The sequence below is a fragment of the Tenebrio molitor genome, chromosome 6 (assembly GCF_963966145.1).
Source record: "Tenebrio molitor chromosome 6, icTenMoli1.1, whole genome shotgun sequence".
NCBI lineage: Eukaryota > Metazoa > Arthropoda > Insecta > Coleoptera > Tenebrionidae > Tenebrio > Tenebrio molitor.
In genome coordinates, this window is record NC_091051.1 from 20,103,589 (window position 1) to 20,128,558 (window position 24,970).

General features: G+C 32.9%; 1 protein-coding gene and 1 long non-coding RNA gene across 5 annotated transcripts in view; one reads left to right on the forward strand and one right to left on the reverse strand.

Annotated features, from left to right (window-relative positions):
* LOC138133433 (uncharacterized) overlaps positions 1 to 24,847 on the reverse strand; it is a 201,597-nt gene extending 176,750 nt beyond the window's left edge. Inside the window, exons 1-2 of one of the 4 annotated variants that reach the window (XM_069051341.1) lie at positions 20,246 to 24,847; positions 20,104 to 20,170 (exon numbers count right to left, since the gene is read on the reverse strand). The gene's annotated coding sequence lies outside the window, so the exon portion shown is untranslated. Of the gene's footprint in view, positions 1 to 5,027; positions 5,217 to 20,103; positions 20,174 to 20,225 lie in introns of those variants that run through there. The other 3 variants (XM_069051339.1, XM_069051338.1, XM_069051342.1) reach the window with 3 other exon arrangements.
* On the forward strand, positions 10,993 to 11,607 carry LOC138133439 (uncharacterized). Its single transcript, XR_011160364.1, has 3 exons — positions 10,993 to 11,121; positions 11,167 to 11,376; positions 11,427 to 11,607. It is a non-coding gene; the product is annotated as an uncharacterized lncRNA (long non-coding RNA).
* Positions 24,848 to 24,970: the final 123 nt, after the last annotated feature.

Here is a 24,970-nt window from a genome sequence, read left to right on the forward strand (position 1 = left end):
TATGAAAATTTATGTGGCAATTGTGTGGACATGAGATAGAGTTGACATTTCTTTGATTGTTTATAATCGCGCAATTGTGGAAATTTGTCAAGTTAACGTGCAATGGTATTTAAAAAAAATGCAGGCTTATGAAACGTTATACAAATGTCAACTCTACCCCACCCACACAGTTGCCACATACATTTTCGTACATAGTTGCCATACTTATCCACAATTATTTTGAATCACTCAACCATTATTATGTTTTTAACTTTTCTAAAATTTAAAATAGAAGCAATATAGAAAATAGTAATTTATTATACGAGTTTTATAAGACACTATTTTGTCGCACGCGTTTCTTAGAGCACGAGGAGCGCAGCGACGAGTGCTATAAAGCAAACAAGTGCGACAAAATGGCTTATAGAACTAGTATAATACAATATTTTTTCTATTTTGCCCCCTAAAATTTTAAAAAAGTTCAAAACATAATGCTAGGAAAATTATATTTGGCAAATATAAGGGTTGGTAACGCTGGTAAATAGGCGAACAATTGTAAGTTTTGAATTTAAAGTGTCGTGAAATGCAGTGATCACCTAGTAACATCTCACTATCACTATGAGTCACTGCCAACATTAAAAATTTAAGTAAATGTTCTTGAAACGCGTATCGAAAAGAGATCCTTTTCGAAACCCGTTTGAGTGTTATACTGACTGTGTTATAGGTGCAAAATAGAAAAAATATTGTATTACAGTATTCTCAATTTTGTTGTAGGTCCTAAAAGTTTATGGTACTTTAAGTTAAAGATCTTGCAGGGCTTATAATCCTAGTTTAGCACTAGCAGGTAATATTTTAAGCAGGGTTATATTGTACATTTTGTATAGAGTGAGCGGCAAAAGTATGGAATAAATTCATTAAAAATTAAACAAAATTTTTTTCAAAAAAATCTTTGGACAGGTCAATTTTAGTTTATAAAAATACATATTTTAATACAAAACAAATTCCAAGCAATCATTTGTTTTCGAGTTATGACGTCATCCATAGTTTTTTTAAGTGGAAACCCCCTATTTCTTTTCTTGATTCTGATAGCCCTTTTAATTGTCTAAACGTCAGTATAAAAATTTTGTTACCTTACATAAGGAAATTTTTGAGAAAAAAAATAATAAAGTTGGAAAAAATAAATTTTATAACGAACAAAAACAAGTCAAAAACTGTGTTAGTAAGTACTTAAAATTATGGAATTAAATGTTCGAATTGTCATCCCCCAGCTTGTTGACAAAAAGCAAGTTTATGAAGAAATTCCCCCTGTTTTAGTTTTATCGAGTTTTATCCCCGCACCCAATCAAAATTAAAATTTCAATACGTTGTGTTTCTGTTAAATGAGTCATTTTCGAAAACGTTTTGTAAAACAAAAAACACATACAAATGAAAGTAACATTTGACTATTTGATTTACCTACTTGATTTTTTGACTTGTTTTTGTTGGTTATAAAATTTATTTTTTTCAACTTTATTTTTTTTTTCTCAAAAACTTCCTTATGTAAGGTAACAAAATTTTTACACTGTCATTTAGACAATTAAAAGGGCTATCAGAATCAAGAAAAAAAATAGGGGGTTTCCATTTCCAAAAAACTATTGATGACGTCATAACTCGAAAACAAATGACTGCTTGGAATTTTCTTTGGTACTAAAACTTGTATTTTTATAAACTAAAATTGACCTGTCCAAAGATTTTTTTGAAAAAAATTTTATTTAATTTTTAAGGAATTTATTCCATACTTTTGCCGCTCACGGTATTTGCATTGTACGGCAAATGGCACGAGCCGCTTCCCAACCTTTTCAAACCCAACCATTGTGCCCACTAATCGCTCATAGCAAGGAGGTCTCTAGTTACAAGCCAGGACCCTGGCTGTGTTGCCACATTCCTTGGTATAGTGCATTCATTTTAAATGTTGGGTGTTGTAATAAAACTTGCCTGCTTTGACACTTGTCCGAAACTCAGTGAATCTAAAACTGTGTTCAATATATTCGGGTCCAAAATTAAAGAATGGTGGGATCGAGATCAACTTTTAGAAGACCAAGTGAAACCATTAACATTTGTTGCCAATACTGGTGAATCATCTAGTGAATTTGATTTAGATGACGATTAATTTTTTATTTGTTTACGTATTTTATTATTTATTTTTTACTTACTTTAAAAGATACATGTAATGGATACTTTACTAATTACTCGTATTTCTTTATTAAGTAATCTTATTTGTCAAATACATTATTTAAAATCAACAATCTCTTTACATTTTTTTGGTCACTGATCACAAAATGTGTTTTAATTTTTTTTTACTTGTGGATATTTTAACGTCTCTTTCTTTTGCTCGTCGATAAGATGGTGAAAGTACGACGTGGTACCAGTTTTATATGAACAGAGGGATTCCTACTTTACGGTACCGATACAATGAAAATTTGCCACTTTCGTAATTTATGGTGTTTTGAGTTTACAACTTTACCCAACGTTTAAAATGAATGCCCTATAGGCTATTCCATGACCTACGAAGTTCCTAAAATTTTAAAACTAATTCGACATTTACAATAAATGTTGACAAGTCCTTGGTCAAATTCGTCAAATTGAATTAAAAATTTCATTTAAGTGTTGGGTACCAAATTGCAACTCAAATTATGCGTCTTCTTCTTCAAATTATGTACCGCAAAAGTAGCCATGCTTTAGGCAGGGGAATAGATATCAATGGGGACAAAATGAGGCGACTTGTGCCAAACGCGGTGCCAATAACTTCTAATTACGAAGAAATTACACTTAGTAATGACGACACAATCACTGGGGAAAATCTTTTGGCTTTAAAAACGAATATTGAAATGAGACTGAGAAGCAAGTACAAGAAATGGGGTTGGATTTAGGCAATGGGGAGAACAAAATTGTTAAGTTGGAAATGCCCACCTCGCGTTAATTTATAACCAAACAGTTTCAATAGGCCGGAACACACAGAGCACCCGAAATATTATCAGTAAAGAGCACCATCATTTTTCGGTCCCCAAGATGGTTTTAAACTATACCGGGTGTAGAATGGATTTTGGTACATAGGACACTTACGTGTAAAAGTAAAAATCCTCGGATATTGGCTCCCCTAATTATTTTAGAACAAACCCTTAAATACAAAAGTTGTGGAGTATTTATTTAAAAAAAAAAGTTCACCGATTCCCATCAAAGTGACTTTTTGTAATGACATGCTGAAAATTCTAGATCTGTGTTCATCAGTAGGTACTATCGCGGCCATCCAAAAGTGAACGATTTTTTTTAATAGTTTGATTTTTACTTTAAATCATAGGCGTCCTAAAATGTCAAAGTTTGACACTAGCGTTAAAAAAAATTATTGAAACTATTTTTTTTAAATGCCACATCTCACTCCGATTCAGATAGCTAGGGCTATTGCAAAGCTAGAAGAAAATTGGTCGTTGGCGGCTGTGGCAAGAGAATTATATTGCAGTAAGACTTGCATCTTCAATATAAAGAGGCGTTGGCAAGAAAACAGGCTTGAGAGGCCAATACGAATAGGTGTTGGAAAGGTTTCTTTACTAACGTTTACTTTCATTTTAATAATGTATTAATTACTTCTCAGCCTCATTTTTATTAAAAACTATTTATTACAACTTTTTATTATTAAAATAGTAAGGCCTGCTGCACGAACGCCAATGAATACAGCCTGATTTAATCTAACGAAAAATACGGAAATTTTCGCAAGATATCGTTCACTTTTGGATGGCCGCGATTGTACGTCCCTTTAGTATCTCTAGTCGAAATTAGTGAACTTTTATTGATCGTTTCTCCACAATACAAAATTCAATTCGATCTCTAACTAAAAAAACAGTAGACTATTCCATTGTTTCAACTTAAAAGTAATTTAAAAGCTGGCAAAAATACCAAATATTTCAATTAAATAAAAGAAAATATTTAAAATGCATAATTCTGCTCTAAAAATCTAGTGTGCAAAGTACCTACATAAAACTTGCGAACAACGTAATTAAGCTGTGATACATTATATGTGAGGAAAACATGATGGTAATTAGAAATTTTCTCAAGCAATATAATGCCGCATTCAAAGCTATTCGGAAAATATTTAGATTTTTTCCGAAAGCGATAAAGAAAAGACTACACGTCTATGTAAATTGACCGGAAGCCAACAAACAAATTTTATTGCATCGTTACTAATCAATTATTTAAAATAGTAGCCGCAGGCTCATGTTTCTAATTAAAAAGAATGTGATAATGAAACTGAACCGATAAGCTAGAACAAAGAAATTTCAATAAACGAACCATTACAATCCAGTTAATTAAGAGAGCTTAAAGCTCGGTGTACGGAAGTTTCAAATCAGCCAGTGTAGTAAATGGGATTCTCGTAATGTCTTGGAAAATAATTGTAAAAAACTTTCGGCCACCTGTCAAAGATATGGCGGATGTAGAGATTATTTCTGAAAAGTGGTTAGATCTGACAGATTTTGCTCAACTAGTTTGTACTAATTTCCGCATTATTAAAAACTCTATTAAGAAATGTTTCACCTGATGAATTAACAAAAAACGCTTCAACTGGTACAAAATAATAAACAGAAATGATCCTTTCTAGGTAATCTGGTAGAAACTGGACCTTGAAAGTTATAGAATCATTGCAAGATAATTATTACATTTACCTACATAACATATTTAACACGTCTGTGTGAAATTATATTTACTAGTTTTGTGTATTTATTCACTAGCTGATCAAATAGCATTTGTTCAAAAAAAGCACAAAATGTTCTATATAATGTATTACTTTATAAAAAATTATTTATTGATACGAAGTACATATAATTTAAAATTCCAATCATAACCGACCCTTGAGTATATTTAATTTTGCGCCCACTTTACGATAATTTTAGTGCTACAGAACAATGGAACAAGTTTTTCTCAAAAATATATTCTTGACATTAATTTTTTTAATTACTCTGACCCAAACCTTTATCGCTGCTGGTCTATTGTTACAACTTGTTTGTTAACTTAATTTATACCTTCGGTCCACCTTTCGGCAATGGGAGCATTATCCAAGAAAATCCGGCAGTTTCCCTTCACTCACGCACCAACACAAACACACCGATTCGCGCCAAAATCGCTTTTCCGGAAACTCCAGCGCACTCTCAGTCACTTTCGACACATCGCCATCGGCGCCGTCTCGAGCACTACTGTGGCCCCTTCTTCAGGGACCTAACATCACATCTTGGAAACGCCCCCGCTCCTACCCGACCTTGCTCCGTCTAATTCATTGAGACTCCGTGTGCGTTTGTCTGCAACTGTGAATGGCCGGACCACGTACAAGAACACGAAGTAACGTAACGACATGTGTGAAACATTCGCTCTGGACGTTTTCGGCGATTTTTCTTGTGGTCGTGCAGAATGCTGCGTGTCGAGAGAGCCTAATTTATTGCCTTCGCTTTTGGCGGTCTTTATTAATATTTTTATTCTTTTTTGTTGTGGTACCAATTCAACTAAGCCATAAAGTGAACGACTAATGTATAGAGAGATATGTATGTAGTTACAATATCTATGTGCACCAGTTTCGATGAAAACTATCCCAAAAGCCCTGAATTGAGAAAAAAATAATCTTCCATATTTTTAAGCAATATAATGACAATACACTCTATTTCTTACTGTGAGTTTTACTTTGTAAGTACATACATGTTACATGGAAATATGGCAACTAATTAACCACAACTGATTTTCAGTAATTTAAGATTTTATGTTCAATTACTTTTAAGATAAACTCCATTTTTCAATTTTGCACCTATAACACAGTCAGTATAACACTCAAACGGGTTTCGAAAAGGAGCTCTTTTCGATACGCGTTTCAAGAACATTTACTTAAATTTTTAATGTTGGCAGTGACTCCTAGTGAGTTGTTATTACGTGATCACTGCATTTCACGACATTTTAAATTCAAAACTTACCAGCGTTACCAATCCTTATATTTGCCAAATATAATTTTCCTAGCATTATGTTTTGAACTTTTTTTAAATTTAAGGGGCAAAATAGAAAAAATATTGTATTATACTCGTTTTATAAGCCATTTTGTCGCACTTGTTTGCTTTATAGCACTCGTCGCTGCGCTCCTCGTGCTCTAAAAAACATGTGTGACAAAATTGTGTCTTATAAAACTCGTATAATAAATTACTATTTTCATTTTGAAGTACTGGTTTTTAAATTATGCAATTCAAGCCATTAATGTGGTCGACAGAAAAACTTACAGAAACAAAAAATTATTTATTGTGAAAAGCTTCCAGAACGAATTGAAAATCATAATTACGCAAGAAGAACAAATAATGAAATATCATATCACGTGTCAGGATGGTGTGGGATATGTTGTTATGGTTTTACTTGTGAAGTGCATGTGAATTGAGTTTAACAAAAATAAGACAATCACTTTTGTTTCGACACTTCTCAACTGTTTATCTCAAGCGGGAGTAGAGGTTTCCTTTTATTTTCAATGCTGAATTATATATTTCAGCTTAGTTCCCAATTAAAATGTATTTTTTCGGCCTCCGTCTAGAAACACTGATTTTCCATTCGTCTAAATCGTCTGGAAACTAGCATTTCTCTGCCTAGGCAAGAAAATCGACACAGGAATTTTTAATGAAAGATTTTAGGTTGGCAGCACAAAATGTCAGTGTCATGTGGCAATTTTGTAAAAAAAATTATGTGTAAAACAAATTTGTATCCTTTATCGCAAGCTGTACATTGTACATAGCAGTAGGGGACGAGGGGGGTATCAAGCGATGGGTTAGGAATAACAGAAACGACGACGACGGTTCTGAATATTTGAGGAATCGGTTGATTTTTGTCGTGACAGTCGCCTGTTGAATCCTTTATGTTGCCAATGGAAGAAAAATAAATTCCCTATCTGGTAATTTTTTAACAAAAATGATTATAGGTATTATTTTGCTTTAAATAAATTGTCGGCCAAAAAATTTTTGTGTATTACACGGCTAGAAAATGTTTTGCAAGTGCTTGCACTTGCAAAATGCCATTTTCTAGCCTTGTCATACAAATAACTATTATCTTCAAGCGGTCGAAAATCGCGCCTTTGTGTATCTCAATAGAAACGGTTAAAGCAGCTTTTTTTCTGAGCGGAGTAGAAGTATTTCAAGTCTTAGGAGTAGAAGTGTCCAGAGGCGGCTCGACCGAGTCGAATGTAAGGTCATTTGAAGCATTTGTCAACATTTATTCATCAATTACAATTATCAATTACACGAAATATTTCATAATTAAATTATCCTCATTATGAGAAAGCTTCTAAAACAGAGAAATAACGAAATTATTACCCAATATTTAACCGGTTACACTGTAGTTAAAGACGAGCCGCACGTTGTGAGCGTGTCCATGAATGTCAGATCAGATGTTAAATGTCAAAAATAGCGCAAAATTGTCCTTCAATGTTAATAAGTAAACAGTTGTAAGTTGTAATTGTTTGCTATTTACGTTTTGATAATGTTTGTTATATTTAGCGAATATCTGAAGTATGTCCGATGCCATTGAAAACGAAATGCACGGCTCCAGAATTCAGGTAGTCGCGGCAACGGTGTTTGTAAATTTCTCCGATGGTTAAATTAGGTACTGATAAGTCATGGAAAATTTCTCCGATGGTCAAATTAGCCCCTAATTAGGCATGGTAAATTTCTCCACTGGATTATTATTTGAACAAATTTTAAATTTTTTGCATGATAACAATTTATTGTCTCCTCAGCAATTTGGTTTTCGTACAGGATCTTCCACCGTAAAAGCACTTACTAATTTGGTAGAGAAAATAATAGACTGTTTTGAACGTAAAGAATATTATTCAACATCTTTCCTGGACTTGAGCAAGGCTTTCGATTGTATGTCACATGACATCCTATTGAGGAAACTCTATATGTATAATTTTCATCCGTCGAGTACACGATTAATTTTATCATATTTGAGTGACCGCAGTCAGTGTGTTAGAATAAACGAAGTATTATCTTATTTTTCACGCATTGTTTATGGGGTGCCACAAGGTTCTATCCTTGGCCCGATTTTGTTTTTAATTTATATTAACGATCTATCTTCTTATGTTTCGTGTGCTGATATTACATTGTTTGCCGATGACACTACTGTGAGCAATGCGGAAATATCCGTGGAAAATCTTTTACTTAAAAAAAATTATAGTATTTCATTAACTGAAGAATGGTTCCTGGCAAATCGACTAAATTTAAACAAAGATAAAACTGTACATATGATGTTTACTTTAAAACAATTTGTTGGAGGAGTAGAATACTCAGAACAAACAAAATATTTAGGAATATATGTCGATATGCAGTTAACCTGGAATGCACACGGTGAACAAATGGCTTCTAAAATATCTAGAAATATATATCTATTACGTAATCTAGCTAACAATCTTCCTCTCCAAAGTCTTAGACTAGCATATTTTGCATTAGTGCATTGCCATATTGATTACGGTATTTTAATCTGGGGTCACTCAGGTACTCTGTACAGAATTTTCCGGTTGCAAAGAAGGGCTGTTAGGATTATTGCCAACCTTGGTTTTAGAGACGATTGTCGGCAACATTTTGCTAAATTGAAAATCTTGACTCTTCCCGCCATATTTATATATAGATGTTTGGAATATATTATTAAAAATCCGAAACTATACCCCAAACTATCATCTTATCATCAATACAGTACTAGGTCTCAAGACATTGATCGATCATATATCTCTACGTTTAACTAAATCACAAGATGGAATCCACTATTATTGCATTAAATTTTTCAACGCACTTCCGGACTCTCATAAAAATTTACCTCCAAACCAATTTTTAAAGCATATAAAAACTTATTTATTAAATAAAATAATTTACTCTTTTGATGAATTTTTAAACAATTCATCTAATGATTTGAAATAGTCAAATTTGTTTTATTTGTTCTTTTTTATTTATTTATTTATTTTTTTTTCTTCTCTCATTACTATTCTTTATGTAATTAATTTTTCTTTCGTTTTGGGACATGTGTAAATACTATTTTGTATATTAACACGAATAAACAATTATTATTATAAAAAATTAAAATTTTAATTTTTATTATTATTATTATTATTATTATGGAAGCATCACGTCCGACCGACCGACTACCCGACATAATCCTAGAATATTATCGATTCATGATGAATGTGGATGAGGGGCGGCTGTGATTTATTTTTATCATCTTGGATAAATATGACATGTTTGTTGCGACATTGAAATTTGAACAATGTTGTCTAATTTAATTTGATTAAAATTTTTTGTTTGTTTGTTAGAGTATAGATTAAGGTACAGTCGCCAGCAATACATTTTGTGCGTCAATGTCATTTCAAAATTTGGTTAGATTTTCACAAATTTAAAAAAAATTCCCGTCTGATTATACTCACGTCAATAAAGTGTCAAAAAAATGGGAAAAAAATACAATTATTAATGTTTCACAACAGAGCATTTTCTATTGCGTCAAAGAATGACATTGACGACTAAAATGTATTGCTCGGAACTGTACTTACCATTTGGTTAAAACACCAAGGGCGTTACAACGATGATTACGCCCGGAGAACGATGAATCCAACTCGAGGGCTTTAGCCCGAGAGATGGATATCGTTCGATGGGCGTAATCATTCGGTGACGCCGTGGTGCATACAAGATTTTATTTTTCACTACGTGTTCTTTAAAAAAAAGAAAAAAAAACTGGCATCTTTGCAATTATGAATTGATGAGGGCGTTATGAATTCATTACGCCCACTTATTCTTATTACGCCCTGTATTATGCCCCGGTTGTTATGGACATGTTTACGTATTTCGTATCCTAGGAGTTATCATGGAATTATACTAAAGTGAAAAATAAAAATAAATACATGCCTACTCGTGTGTCAAAATAATAAGCGCCTACTGAAGGGTTAATCCTCTCAGGTACCGAACAGACCACCGGAGCAATTTGCCGCTTTCCAGAAAGGCTAGGGTTAATCCTTCGGAGCAATTTACATGTTTGAGGGTTGAAATCGGAGGAATTTACGTCTGCCCTGCGGCAAACTCAATGCAAATCTAATCCGACCACAGTCCCGGGCGAAAAGTGTATGATTTCTACATAATTGCTCCTGATGAAAAGAATCTCGCTACATAGGTAATATTTCTGAGTTCGCTAGAGGAAGAAGTATAAATTATTATTATAAGTTAAGTATAACCCTTTGTCACTAGGTGTAACCGCTTTCGATGTAATAAAATCACTAATTTGAAAGTGGGAGATATCCAAGATTTGAGCTCTGCTATCTTAGTAAAAGTGTAAAAGTTCAGGATACTAAAAATTACAAATCGCGTTCAATCACCATTTTGGGAAAGTACATCGAGTAATTTAGATAGTGTTGTAGGTAGACTTTACTAAAAAAAAAAGGCTATATTCTGTCTCGTGATTCGGAAGTCACGTTAAGTCATTGGTCCCGGTCTATAGAGTTGGTCACCATGCCCCTCATAAATTTGTAAACCAGTCCTAGACTGTGTAACAAATTTTTTTAGAAACTTCAAGTACCAATGATATTACAAGGGAAGTAGGAGTTACTGGTCCCTTAAAATTTGAAAATTGTAACTGAAGGAAAAAAATAAATGTCCGATTTTTTTTTGTGATCCGCTTAAAAATAAAACAGTATATTATATCATTCAGAGTAGAAGGTCTTTTTGTGCTTCGCCCAATTGCAGATCTCGACTTCGCCTCTTCTACTCTTTATGATATAATACACTATTTCATAAAAAAAAAAAAAAAAAACATTTCGTCGTCAATTTATCGACTATTTATGACAACTCCAAAAAACTATCAAACCATTGTAAATAAGCGTAATACGACATTTCATACTCATTATTATCACATTTAGATTAACTATTGATATAAAACCAATTCAAAATAATAGCTAATAAAATGTTAACTGCTTCACAATTATTAATTACTCAGAAACTCAATTTGCACAGCTTTCGTTTATGTTCTTAATAACATTGCACTTCGTTCAATTTGCAAGTCGTTTCTAACCACATTTCAATCTTCAAAACATGAACTACAACATAATTTTTACTTTTTTCTCATTAATTTGTAAGTGAAATTTCTAATGTTTATTTAATATTTAAATAATTTTAGATGGTTTGCGGGGTGAATGTGACATAAACGAAGAATACCAGAATTGTGCTAGACCTTGTATAGAAATATGCCAACCGGCTCTACCACCCCAAAACACACCACCATCTTGTAATGATCCATGCTATTACGGATGTGGGTGCAAAAAGGACTATGTTCGATTATACTCGAAAACGGGTCTTTGTATTCATGTAGATGAATGTCATCTAAGAGGTAAGTCATTTAATTAAAAGAATCTGACTTGTTAAGTGTTTTTTTTTTAGGTCTCCATGTCAGTTATTAACAATGGGTCAATTTCAATAAGCACAATTTTTCTAATTTTGTGGATTGTAATTTTATCACTAATATTTTAATAAGCGTTCGTATATTTTCTTCGCTTTGGTAAACATTATGTCTTATTATAATTTGAAAACTTCAAACTGCAATTAAAAACTTTATCTTGAACAGATATTTTTGAACTTTGCCCATCAAGTGCGGAAAATGAAAGGACAATGAACACTTCGTCTGTGTTAATAGTGTCCTTCACGTTGTTTTTTTTTTTGTAGAACAAATGTTTTACTAGAATGTGAGAATAGATATACATGATTCATCTTTTACCGCCGCGCCGGTGGCAAAATTGACCTTAAAAATTATAATTTCGTTTTCATATTTTGCAGACCTAATTTATTATTCATAATTAGGTCAAATTTTGGCATTTTATCAATCATTAGTTGTTTAATTTAATCAACCTTGTAGCATCCGTCCAGGGACGGATCAAAAGCGATAATTCGTGACGCAAGTAAGTACGACCTCCAAACACCAAAATGGACCATCCGACGAAGACCGCAAAAACCGAGCGAGGAGCGACCGGTACTTCACTGTACCGCACCCTGCGAGGTGCGGGAATCTGCTAAGCCGCCCCTGTACCAGGACCAAATAAATGTCGTATCGTCCCCACATTTATGCGTCTTTCTCTCCTATTCCGCTCCCCGATCTGGACAATTGAAGTTTATTTGTGTCCGGCCCCTTTGGGTCGTAATAGTACTTATACAGGCTGTCCCAAAAGTACCGCCTTTCCTTGAAGGTACGTCACTTAATAATGTGGTAGAGTGCTGGAAAAATATTTTTTTAAAATCCTGACCCTCCATTTAGGAAATATACGCAATTTTAAAATATAAAAAAGGCAACGCTGTAACCTGAGAATTACCTCTACCTAGAAATACGTAATAGCATTGTATTATTGAATACCTAGGCAACCATTTTGATGAGCTTGAGAGGTAACACAACAATCAAACACTTCAACAAATAGTTACTTTTTATATTAAGTGCGCGAAGAGAGTGTTTTTTGTGCATGAAAAGGTCTTTTACGCCGAGACGAAGGTCGAGGCAGTATAAGCCTTTGAATGCACAAAAACATCTTCGCGCACGAAATATAAACAATATTTTTTCTATAACTGATTCAAAAAATTGAAATTTAAAATTCAAATTTTTGAAGGAACTCTGAAGTTTCAATGCAGTGACCATGTTGCTAGGTAACTAATAAAAAACAGTGCGTGAAATGAAAAACAGAAATAGTCGTATGCGTGAAATTACATTTCACACACTGTTTTATATGGTTTCTATGGTTTCGATCTTACTAACAATGCAAAAAAAAAATACACGTCAGAAAATGACCCACTTCAGGCACAGATAACTATGCGTGAATTTCAATTTTTTGAATCAATTATAGAAAAAATTATTTTATTAAAATAAATGTTCAAAATTTTGCCCATTTGCGTCTAAACATGCGTTGACTCTTTTAACGATGTAGCCGTGAACGCGCTCAAGCATTTCAGGAGTCACCGTAGAAGTAGAGTTAAGCCGGCCTGAGATATGTCATTTGGTGGGGGAAATCTGCGCGGACAAATCACTTAAATTACTCAAAAAACAGCTAAATGGAAACTTTTACTCGTTCACCGGTCACTGAAAAAATCAGCTGATTTTTAATCTGTTGAACATCCCTATTTTACGAAAGATGGACTCGTCCGACTGTTTTCCGTCTTCGCGCACCCCCACCAAATGACATATCTCAAGCCGGCTTAACTCTAGATATTGAATTTTTTAAGCTATTTTTCAGTACCCCATAACACTTCTAGATGACGCACCTTCAAGGAAAGGCGGTACTTTTGGGACAGCCTGTATATTTATCTATGTGTATATGTTGCAGGCCTATAGCAGAATTAGGCTTTTTACAAAAACCCTAGGCGTTTTGCAAAACAGCGTCACTTTGAATAATAACTTTAAATTATTCAAAATGAATTCCCGTTTTCAGTCATTTTGAAAAATACCTGATGGCAGTTAGGCATATTGAAGACATCGCAATTTACTTTTGTAAATGACTAGGCACTTTGAATAAATCCTTTTAAATATCATGCGCAGTGCGTGTCACAGTAGCAGCACTTGCGTAAACAAATAGTTTTTTCCTTTTTCGTTCTGGGTGAATAACTTATGTTGTCATTTGAACGTTTTTTACTTTTTTTTTAATTCTGTGCAGATATTCTATGTCGTTTTTTTACGTTTTTTTTAAATAATAAATATCTATTATTTCTAAAATTCTTCTAGTCTAGATTGGTTCAATCTAGTCACGTGTTCATTGACATTGTGTAGTTGTATTTCCCAAACTATTACGATAAAATCTAAATTTACTAAGAACGCTCCCTGTGGATGAGGGATTGAATATTCGTTCGGGGTAGAAACCTGATTTGACAAAAATTATGAATGAGACAAAAATGACCCTTATTGTAAAATATTTTTAAGGTAAAATTACAGTGACGCGGTCGGTACCATCATCTTCATCTGGTGAATAAATGAACATTATCGGTTTATTAGTCTGTTTAAAACCCTATATGTACATGGTTTGAGCTCGCTGTGAAAATAATGAACAGTGTACACCCGCCATAAGATAGATAGTTCTGCCTCTTAGTTAAAATGAGACGTCTAAACGTGCATTTATAAATTAATTTATGAATTTCTTCTCTGACTTTTAGTAGTTAATGAGTACAGAGAAGCTAACAACCATTAAACACTACAAAATCGCAGAATTTCAAAAAGGAAATTAGAATCCCGTATAATTTTTAACCAAATGCGTCTTTTAGAAAAATGATCATTGGTCAGCATTCCGAAACAGTTCACTATGAAATTTTAAAGACCATCAGATATACAAAGTTGAAGGTTAACCTTAAACGTTTACCAGAAAAACCGCAAAAAGAAGCAAACAAAGATGTGAGATTTGCGATAAAGTAATAAAATACAACAAAACGAACATGTTCAATAAAATAAAAACGGAAACCACAAAATTACAGCGATATTGATCTACGATAATCGAAAGTTGGTAGATTGAATATAAATATTATTTAAATCAGAAACCGTAAAAATTCCTCGCATAACAACAACAAAACTTCAAGTTAGAAGATTATCAGATTTATCAATGTGGGTAGTGGTGTCTACTCATTTGGACCAGATATTTGACTCGATTAGTCACTTAATTGCTAATTTGCATGTAAATTGTTTAATTGGGAATATACGAGATTTTTTTTTCAGAAAAAGTTTAGAAACCTTACAGTTGGTTTCAAAATGGCAAGTAGGATCTATTATTTTCCCAAATAATATTGGAAACTACCCAAAGTTGTAGCATAATTCTTAATGAGTACCGGGAAAAATTTATATAATTAATACAAATAATTTATCTTTTGTAAGCAATGTGTTATAGTTGGCACTACTTTAATTTAAAAAATAATATTTTTAAAACAAATAATTATTAATATGTACTACTATTTAATAAATTATTTATTTATTAAATTATAGTATATTGGGATATAAGGTTAGTAAGGGCATTATAACAGAATCGAGAAAGAGTTTGAAAAATCGAGACGAAGTTTTTCAACTTCCAAGATTCTGTTATGTCACTTACTAACCGTAGGTATATCCCACGTTTTTCACGCAATCGTTTATACAAAAAAAAAATGGCTTCTAAGTAATTTTTTTGACAAGAATATTTTGAAGACATTAATGTTATTAATGTCATTAATTACTTACCTCAGTAGGTATTGGTGTCGTTATTTACTTACAGCATTAGGGTTGTTTTTCAGATTGGGTCAACACGATTGCGCGAAAATTTAATTAGAGCAAAATAAAATACGCAATGATTACTGACATAAAGTTTAAAAATCTATTAGTTTAAAAATTAGAATAAGAAAAAATGTTTTGCAAATTTGGAATTACCTCTCTTAATGTTTTATCAAAAGATATGATATTACAAAATATAGGTTTTTATATAACATATAACGAGTTTATAAAGTAGCAAATATCTAAAAACTAAAATTTTCATTAGTACAATTTTAGATAGGTAATAGTGTCGAAAAGAATATTTTCTATTATCTACCTAATTATTCATGTTATAAATTGATCTGCTAAGAAAATATGTGTACGTCTCATTGGCGTAAAGAACGTTAGTTAAATCTATACTTATAAACAATCTTAAACAAATGGATAAACTATATATTAGTTTACATCAAATATTTGAGAAATTAATTAATTTAAAAAATATACAGGGTAAAATTGAAATGTAGATATCATAACATGTAAACCATAGTATCTTCGATTTAACCGAAAATGCGGTTAAACATTTTCAATTCATAAACTCCAATTTGACTTAATTCCATCCTGGAATCCTTTTTTGCGTTGTTATGACTTTTGTGCTTGAACTGTACATGGCATTTCTACCCTCATGCGGAAGTATAGCGCAAAATTGAATCCACGTGATTTTCGCAAATGGTCTGAAGATCCTAGGGTTTTAATACATATTCCGATGTACATATATCGATTTCACCCTGTATGTTTACTGTGTAAAGTGTGCCGTCAAAATAATTAGATTTTATTGACTTTGCGTAAATTTTGTATAGATGTCAGTTCTTAAGAAAAAAATTGTTATTACGATATCATTGTTTAGTTAAAATTTTAGTTCTCAATCCAGGATTTAATTTCAACTGCTAGCAACCATAGAAAATAGCTATATAGAGGACAACTATATATTTATAGACTAGTGAAAATGAAGAATATACCAATATTAATTAAAATAAAAATGCGAGTGTTTGCTGCTTGTTTAAAAACTGGACAAGATTGACATAAATAAAATGAGTTCACATACATTTCTATTAACAACACCGTTCTATTCTACCAAACTGATCTGACTTTTATTTTATAAAATAAAGTGAGGTCGGTGACAAGAAAGTTTAGCGCACGCTTAGCATGCCCAAAGTTTCCTTCCTAGACAAAACTATTTGATTCTGACCTGAGCTCGAACATAAGATTTCGTACTGGTTCACTTACAACAGACAGACTGTAACGATTTAGTGTAAAATCAACAACAATATAGGAAAATAAACTTACATTTGTTATCATGATCTATTAAAATTACAATATAATAACAAAACAAACTTTAAAAAAATAGGAGGTTTCCATTTAAAAAAACTATCGATGACGTCATAACTCGAAAACAAATGACTGCTTGGAATTTTCTTTGGTATTAAAACATGTATTTTTATAAACTAAAAGTGACCTGTCCAAAGATTTTTTTTGAAAAGAATTTTGTTTAATTTTTAAGGAATTTATTCCATACTTTTGCCGCTCACTGTATATTTAACATTTAAATTTTTCATAAAATAAATATAAAATGAAGAAATTGTTCATAAGCGAATTAAAAATAACGAAGCACAGTTTCTCTGGAATCTGGAATCCTTATTTTAATTTTCTGAATCTACTTTTGAAGATTTATAAAATTGAATTATGCATTTATCTCTTGTATCATATTTACAGAAAATTGTTAAGCTGTATTGTGCGCCATCTCTGAAGTACCTATGGCGATAGTCCAGCAGTAGTCTGCTGACATGGCAAACTCCATTTTCCCGAGAATGTTTTTTTCATGGTGAAAATGTTTTGAATAGTTTCAAAGTTTTTGTAATTATTTGTCCATAAAATGTTTACAAACCATCATGAAACTATTCCAATTTGCTTTTTCCTCATTCAGCAAGATTTCATAAAAATCACAATATTTAAAATCTCACGAATTTGTTTTTAATCTAAAATTCTTAAGAAGAGAAAAATAAAGTAAAACATTTTTATATTAACTGAAATGAAATTAATTTCAAATCGTATAAGTATATGTATCGTGCGTTCATTTAAACTTATTCTCAAAGTTGACGTTGAAGAGTCGATTGTGAACGCAATATACGTATTACGGATCACGGATCAGCTGTTTAAATTTTTCGTTTTTACACGAGTGGTGCGTTCACAATCGACTCTTCAGCGCCAACATTGAGGATAAATTTAAATGAACACACGATATTTTTAAGCTACATACATTGCCTGATAGGGAGGTATAAATAGGAAGTTATTTAAATGGAAGTAGATATAATACTTAATTGTATTTTGCTTTAATATTTTTCTTCAAAAATTTGATCCAATCTGATGATAAGATAAAAGAATTTCATTCTGGTGTATAGCTATTTAAATTGGCATAGTAAATTTACCCAGACTATTCTTCAATTTTAAAAAGAGTAGCTGTAAAATGGATTTCATTGATTAAAACATAAAGTAAGTTTTCTCTTGGCTCCGTCTCAATCAAGTAAAAATAAACGCCGCTGTTACTTCTTCGGCAGGTCAGGTGCACCGGTACCGATAATTTACGTGGCACGGCTGAACGCCTTTGCAGGTGCTTTATTTTCCTGAGTGCGACGAACAAAAAGACCAACAACGAAACAAAAGTACCCCAAAACCTCGATCTGTTCGTTTTTTGTGTTCGAATAACGCAGACGTATCCTTTCCCGGACCGAGTAAAGATGAGAGTGGCGTGACTAAAAGTAGTTTAATCAAACGAAATTATTAGGAGCGAGAGTTTTAAAATCTGATTAAAATTCATATCTTGGTTGTGCCTCGGGCCATTCTGATTTCTTCACTTCTTTTCGTGAGTTCCTATGTTGTTATAGCGGGGATTTTACGAGCTTTAGGATTATTTCCCACACTCGACAACTGAGGGGAAGCAAATATTTGACAGAAAAAGATTGTTTGCACGATTTGTTATCGAGTTTTGTGGCTTTGGTGTTATTAGTCGTTTTAAAAGTTGGTAGAGTGATAATCGCTAATGGGAGATAATGGCATGAGAATTTTTCGAGATTAGGATGCGGTTTCAGAACTGTCACGTCTTCTATTTGTGGCAAGAAAACTATGTATGTACTTAACAAGGTCGTTTCACACAAAATATTGTGTGGAATCTTGGAAAAGGGTAATAAATAACACTCTTCCAAGATTCCGGAAATTTTTTTAATAAGACTAATTCATTTTTAGAAATAATTTTTTACATAAAAGTGTTTAGCAGATTTTGTCACAAAGCTTTTAAACGACACACACGACAGTATTATTATACGTATACAATGGGAACACAATTGTACATATTGTACAATGTGGACCAAAGTCAATAAGGCCTTGTTTCGTAATTGCAAAAAATATCAGAAGCAATCGTTAACGAAAGAAAATTGCACAAAATTGCGTATAGGTATTTCGAAAACCACCCAACCCATTCAATTACATAGTACCAATAATAGTAATACTACTAACAATTTTATTAACTATGTATTAAGAAATTACATGGCATGTCTAAAATTTTCTTCAGTTAAATTTTTGTAAATAAAATATAAAACATCTGCAAAAACACTGAAAACATAAATACATTCACGAATGCATTTATATAACTGGGCTGCAAAAACAAGCTTTTTATTTATTTTTGTCAAACTTCGATTGCAGATGATGATTGATGGAGTGACCCACTTTTTGATAGAGTACAACACTACTCTTTTAACTATCCCACCTCCACCCGGCGGCACGGCAATTTTGCCGGAGTACATACACTATTACGGATATTACTATCAAGTAATAGTGCAGTGCTTATCAACATAATTACCGGCGTCTTGCCTCCACATTTTGACTTTGTTGTGTATTATGTTCTGTGTCAATGTTAAGGAACTTCCTCACGATGTGACATGAGTATAATAATATACCTTTTTGAATTTCAACTACCAATGTGTTATCTAAATCCAGAATTTTTAAATTTTTAAAAAGAGATTGCGGTACTATTCCCGTTGCTGAAATTACAAGTGGTAAAATCGAATTTTTTTCTAAACACCAAAGATTTCTCATAGCAACGGACAGCTCTAAATATTTATTAATTTTTGTGTTATATGTCTGTGTTATATTATGTGAATTTGGAACAGCTATATCTAAAAGATATGCTTGCTTTTGTTGTTTATTTAAAATTATAATAATAATGAAACATAATTTTGTGCCTAGGAACTTTCACTGTCCATCGATTTCTGCTGTCACAGTCGTGGAATTCATACAGGGTTGCAACCACCACTAAGATGAATATTTAGCATAAAATAAATGTCTATATTTCCAAAACTGATCAGGTATTGGTACTAATATCAATAGTTCTGGAGTCCTCATCGAGACAAACTTGCGAAAATTAAAATTCACTCTTTCAAAGACCATTGACCTACAACAGTGTTTTGAGAATAATATTGAGAGATTCAAAATGGTAGTGGATAAGTATGACAACTATGTACCAAAATTTATGGAGCAACTGCGTGGATGGGGTAGAGTTGATATTTGTATGGCGTTTCATATGCGCGCATTTAATTTTTTTTATTCCATTGTACTTTGACTTGACAAATTTTTCAAAATTGGGCGTCTATAAACTGTCCAAGAAATGTCAACTCTATCCAACCTACAGAGTTGCCACATAAATTTTCGTACATAGTGGCCATATTTATCCACAACCATTTTAAAGCACCCATTACATTTCATTCATGTTTTTTTTTGGCCGAAATCAAGATGTCGGAAAAATTTAATTCCACCATATTCACTACTTACCACAAGGCTGAAGTGATTTGATGCCGTTAGAAAATTTGAGCAAAACAGTAATCACTGAGGGAGAGATCTACTGAAAAGAGAGCTTATTTTAATATTTTCAAACCGAGAATATGCCTGAATACCTTGACACGTGAACTCTTACCAGTTTGACAGCTGTCTTGACTCATCTCAATTTTCCGTTTTGTTTCCTTAATAGCATCGCCTATTTTGAAAATTAACTACTCGTAGGTACTATTACGACCCAAAGGGGCCTGCCACAAACAAAACTTCAGTTGTCCGGATCGGGGTGCGTAATGAAGAGAAAGACGCAGAAATGTGGGGAAAGCACAATATTTATTGGTCCTTTCTACAGGGGCGGCTTGCCAGGTTCAGGCACCTCGCAGAGTGGGTACTATGGAGTACCGGTCGCTCCTTGCCCGGAAGTTTCGATCTTGTCGGTTTGATTCAGTGGGGCCGAGAAAAGTGGACACTTTCTGGGAGTTTCTTCTTTAACTGAAAGCTGCAGGACAATTTTTGTTACAAAATTGAGGTCTATGTTATGCTATGCTATGATACCAAAACGCCTGTCCGTCCTTTTTGACACACCCGATATAAATATAGATCCTATTTTGCTTATTTACAAAACTACACCATAATTATTAAGCGACTTTTAAACATTTTGATGATGTTTGTATTAGACTGCAGAACAGTAAGTTACAGTGAAGTCAAGTTCTTTTTGTGAATAAATTTAATCCTAGGTGAATACAAGACAAATAGCACGGATGGTGATGAAATAGCACAGGTGTTTTGTAAGACCTATTATAACTTCGCGGCCCTCGTCAAAGGATAGAGTTGTGAATTTATGGCTTGAGAGTCTTGAGACTATTTTGAAATATACTCGTACTCCTGAAATGTGCCAAAATTTTTGTAGATATTGTGAAGAGCTTATTACGGAAGATTGGGGTAAATTAATATGAAATCTTTCCTCTTTTAATAATTTTGATTTTGATGCAGGTAATGATGATTCAGAATTTTCTAATGAAATTATGAAAGTTGAATAGTTTTGTTCTTTTTTGTCAAGGATGATGTATGTAAAAATTTTGCAGAAATATTCGAATAAAGTACGGTTTAATGAGTAAGTGCAAGATTTTATACAATCTAGTTCTAGGAATGTTTCGGTTAAAATCAGAAGTTCACTGAGAAGTCACAAGCTGGTTGATTAAGACACTGGGTGATCTAATTGGTGCATAAGTTAACAGGAGCCATTTCGTTTTTCGGTCCCGGTCCCTACTATTCTGTAAGTCTGTTCAAGTCAGTTTCCTGTTTTGTTAAATTCGATTAAAAATGTGTCAATATTGTTCTATTGGAACTAGTAAAACTGACAACAATACACTAGACAATGACGCAGTTTATAACCTCAGCATAACCTAATTTAACAGACAGCTTTACTACCAACTTAAATGCACTTTTTGCATGTCTCCCCCTTATGCCAAAACATCGTGAATGGTGTATATACGTTGAACTTTGTAAGCCGAATAGTCTAGCGAGAGATTGGGAGATTTTAAATTGTATTAAATTAATCCAAGACTACAAAATGCACTAGAATACATTAATTAGAGCAGAAATGTTACTGCTTGAAGGATATGTATATTTCAAATTTTACATGCGCTAGGTATTACTTTTTCTACGCAGAATTTAGTGCTTTTTATGTCAACCAATCTCTCGCTGGACAAACTCGCTTCAATTGTGCTCTTCTCCTGTATTCCCCTTTCCTGCTAGACTATTGCAAGTAATCAATCAAAAACACTTCATCAGAATCCCAGGAAATAACTTTTTTGTTCGACACTGTCAGAATTTGAGAATTTTCTCCTGTGTAAACAGATTAACGTCAAGTTAATTTTAAAGATTTTAAGCGATCGAACAAAAAAACGTTGTATTGAACTCGTTCGTGTGTAAATTGGGCCTTTTTTGGCATGAGTGGGCCAGTTTAAAATGCAAGTTAAATAAACTACTATTTCATAACTTGTCATAACTTCTTGCTGGATTAGTTGCTCTATTTTGTCTACATCCAGAAAAACTGCAGGTATTATCTGGTGCACATTTCCCGATGAAGAAATAAATTAATGATATTCTTATCAATAAAATTTTCCATTTTTGCTGTATGTGTTGTACTCTATTTTTTAGGTTTTTTACGATTTAAACTTTAAATATTGCATTTAACAGGATTTCATTCTTGGCATGTCATGTTGCCTACCGTATGGTGATTTTAAATTAAAAAAAAATAGATTACTTGAATTATTAATTATGATCTATAATTAAGTTTTATATGTTATGCAGTTGGAAGTTACTTTATTACTTCGATATACAATAATTACCGGGTGTCCACTCTCAAAATTGAAAAACTGCAGGTATTATCTGGTGCACATTTCCCGATGAAGAAATAAATTAATGATATTCTTATCAATAAAATTTTCCATTTTTGCTGTATGTGTTGTACTCTATTTTTTAGGTTTTTTACGATTTAAACTTTAAATATTGCATTTAACAGGATTTCATTCTTGGCATGTCATGTTGCCTACCGTATGGTGATTTTAAATTAAAAAAAAATAGATTACTTGAATTATTAATTATGATCTATAATTAAGTTTTATATGTTATGCAGTTGGAAGTTACTTTATTACTTCGATATACAATAATTACCGGGTGTCCACTCTCAAAATTGAACATAACATAGGCACTTATAGTCTTTGAAAAAAAAAACAAGATCAAAGAAAGATAAAATTACAATAAATATTCAAAGCATTTCTTACACTGGCCAACTAACTGTCTCTCAGTAATTAACGCGCACTCGGCAGTTATTGCTTCTCCCAGAAAATTAATATCTGGGTGGCGTTGTAAGTTTTGCTTTTAAGGTGGCCTCACAAGAAAAAGTCGCAAGATGCTAAATCAGGAGATCTTGCTGGCCAATTTACAGCACCACCTCTACCAATCCAACAATTTCGAAATGAATCATTTAAAAAATATCTAACATCTAAGCCGAAATGTCTGGGACAGCCATCTTGTTGGAACCAGATTTCCTTATTTTCTCTTGCAACTTCTTCCAATGGAGGTCCTACCTTAGTTACCTACTAATAAATCTAAATAAGTTGCAGAATTTAAATTTCACTCTATTTCTATTTTTATTTTATTATAATAAAAAATCCTAGTCCAGATATTAATTTTTTTATTTTTCACTTTAGTATAACTCTTAGGATACGAAATACGTAAACATGTTCATAACAACCGGGGAATAATAACAGGGCCTAATAAGAATAAGCGGGCGTAATGAATTCATAACGCCCTCATCAATTCATAATTGCAAAGATGCCATTTTTTTTAAGAACACGTATAGTGAAAAATAAAATCTTGTATGCACCACGGCGTCACCGAATGATTACGCCCATTGAACGATATCCATTTCTCGGGCTAAAGCCCTCCAGCTTGATTCATCGTTCTCCGGGCGTAATCATCGTTGTAACGCCCTTGGTGCATAAACAGCTATGAAAATGCTGAGTTCTAGTAAGAATAATATAACTCTAGGTTTTTCTCAGCCCAATATCGCGTGTTTTGAACATTGGGTTCGTTATTTAGTGTAAAAGTGCATTCGTCTGTGAAACAAACTGCCGACAGAAAGCGACGATCATTGTCAACACTCTCCTGCATTGCATAACAGAATGCACTCCTGCTTTCTTCGCCAACAGCAAAAATCTCTCGATGAAACTGTGCCTTGTAGGGATGATACGAGTATTTGTACTTTCTGATGATATTCCGCATTCGCGATTTAAAAATCTACTCAAGAAAAACTGTACGAGTTGGATCCAAATTTATCATTGCCAAAACACGTTCTTCTGTGCGGTCAACTATTTGCCGATTTCCTGCGAAATAATTATTTTTGAATATTTTCTTTTAGCAATAAAAAATATTACTTACCACCCTTAGCTTTTGATTCTACAGAAATATTTACACATCTTTCAAGTGTGTACAAATTTGTGAATATGTAGTACTAACAGAAGGTATACTTAGGCGTGGTATTAAACTTAACGGCAAACTAATCTCTAACGCTCCGCAAACTAACGCCACTGTAAAAGGTTCTCACCATAAAAATTCGTTCTTCATTGGAATAACTATTCATTTTTCCGTAAATATTTTTTTCTGTAATTTACCCAAACCCGCTGACTCAAGCCAACAAATTACCAATTTTTTTTTTAAGTTCTGTCCAGCATGTAATATTTAAAAATCGCCAAGTGTTAAATTAGTACTTTAAATTAAAAACCGCACCTTTAATTTTATGATTAGTATCATTTGAAGCGCAATAATTTCATTTTTCTATTGATACCATTATCTTACCTGGCGAGCAGGAATTAGCAAACAGGTTGGGCCGTATGATTTCCCATTCGTTAAGCCTTTCATTAGCTAAATAATTGATTAGACAAAGTGAGAGTATATGCCAAGCACTATATTAGACAGAGACAAAACAATTTAACGACGTTCTTTAACTTTAATGAAAGGGAAATCATACGGCGGTTCAATACAATCCTGTTTTGTTCGACACTGTCAGAATTTGAGAATTTTCTCCTATGTGAACGGATTTTGATAAATGTCACAACTTGTCAAAACGAAACGTCAAGCTAATTTTAAAGGTTTTAAGCGATTTGGAGCCTTTGAGGGGCTCGTTGAACAAAAAAAACGTTGTATTCAACTCGTTCGTGTGTAAATTGGGCCTTTTTGGCACTCGTGGGCCATTTTAAAACTCGCGTTTTAAAATGGCCCACGTGTGCCAAAATAGGCCCAATTTACACACAAACTCGTCAAATAAACTACTATTTATTATACCTGAATCATAATCCCT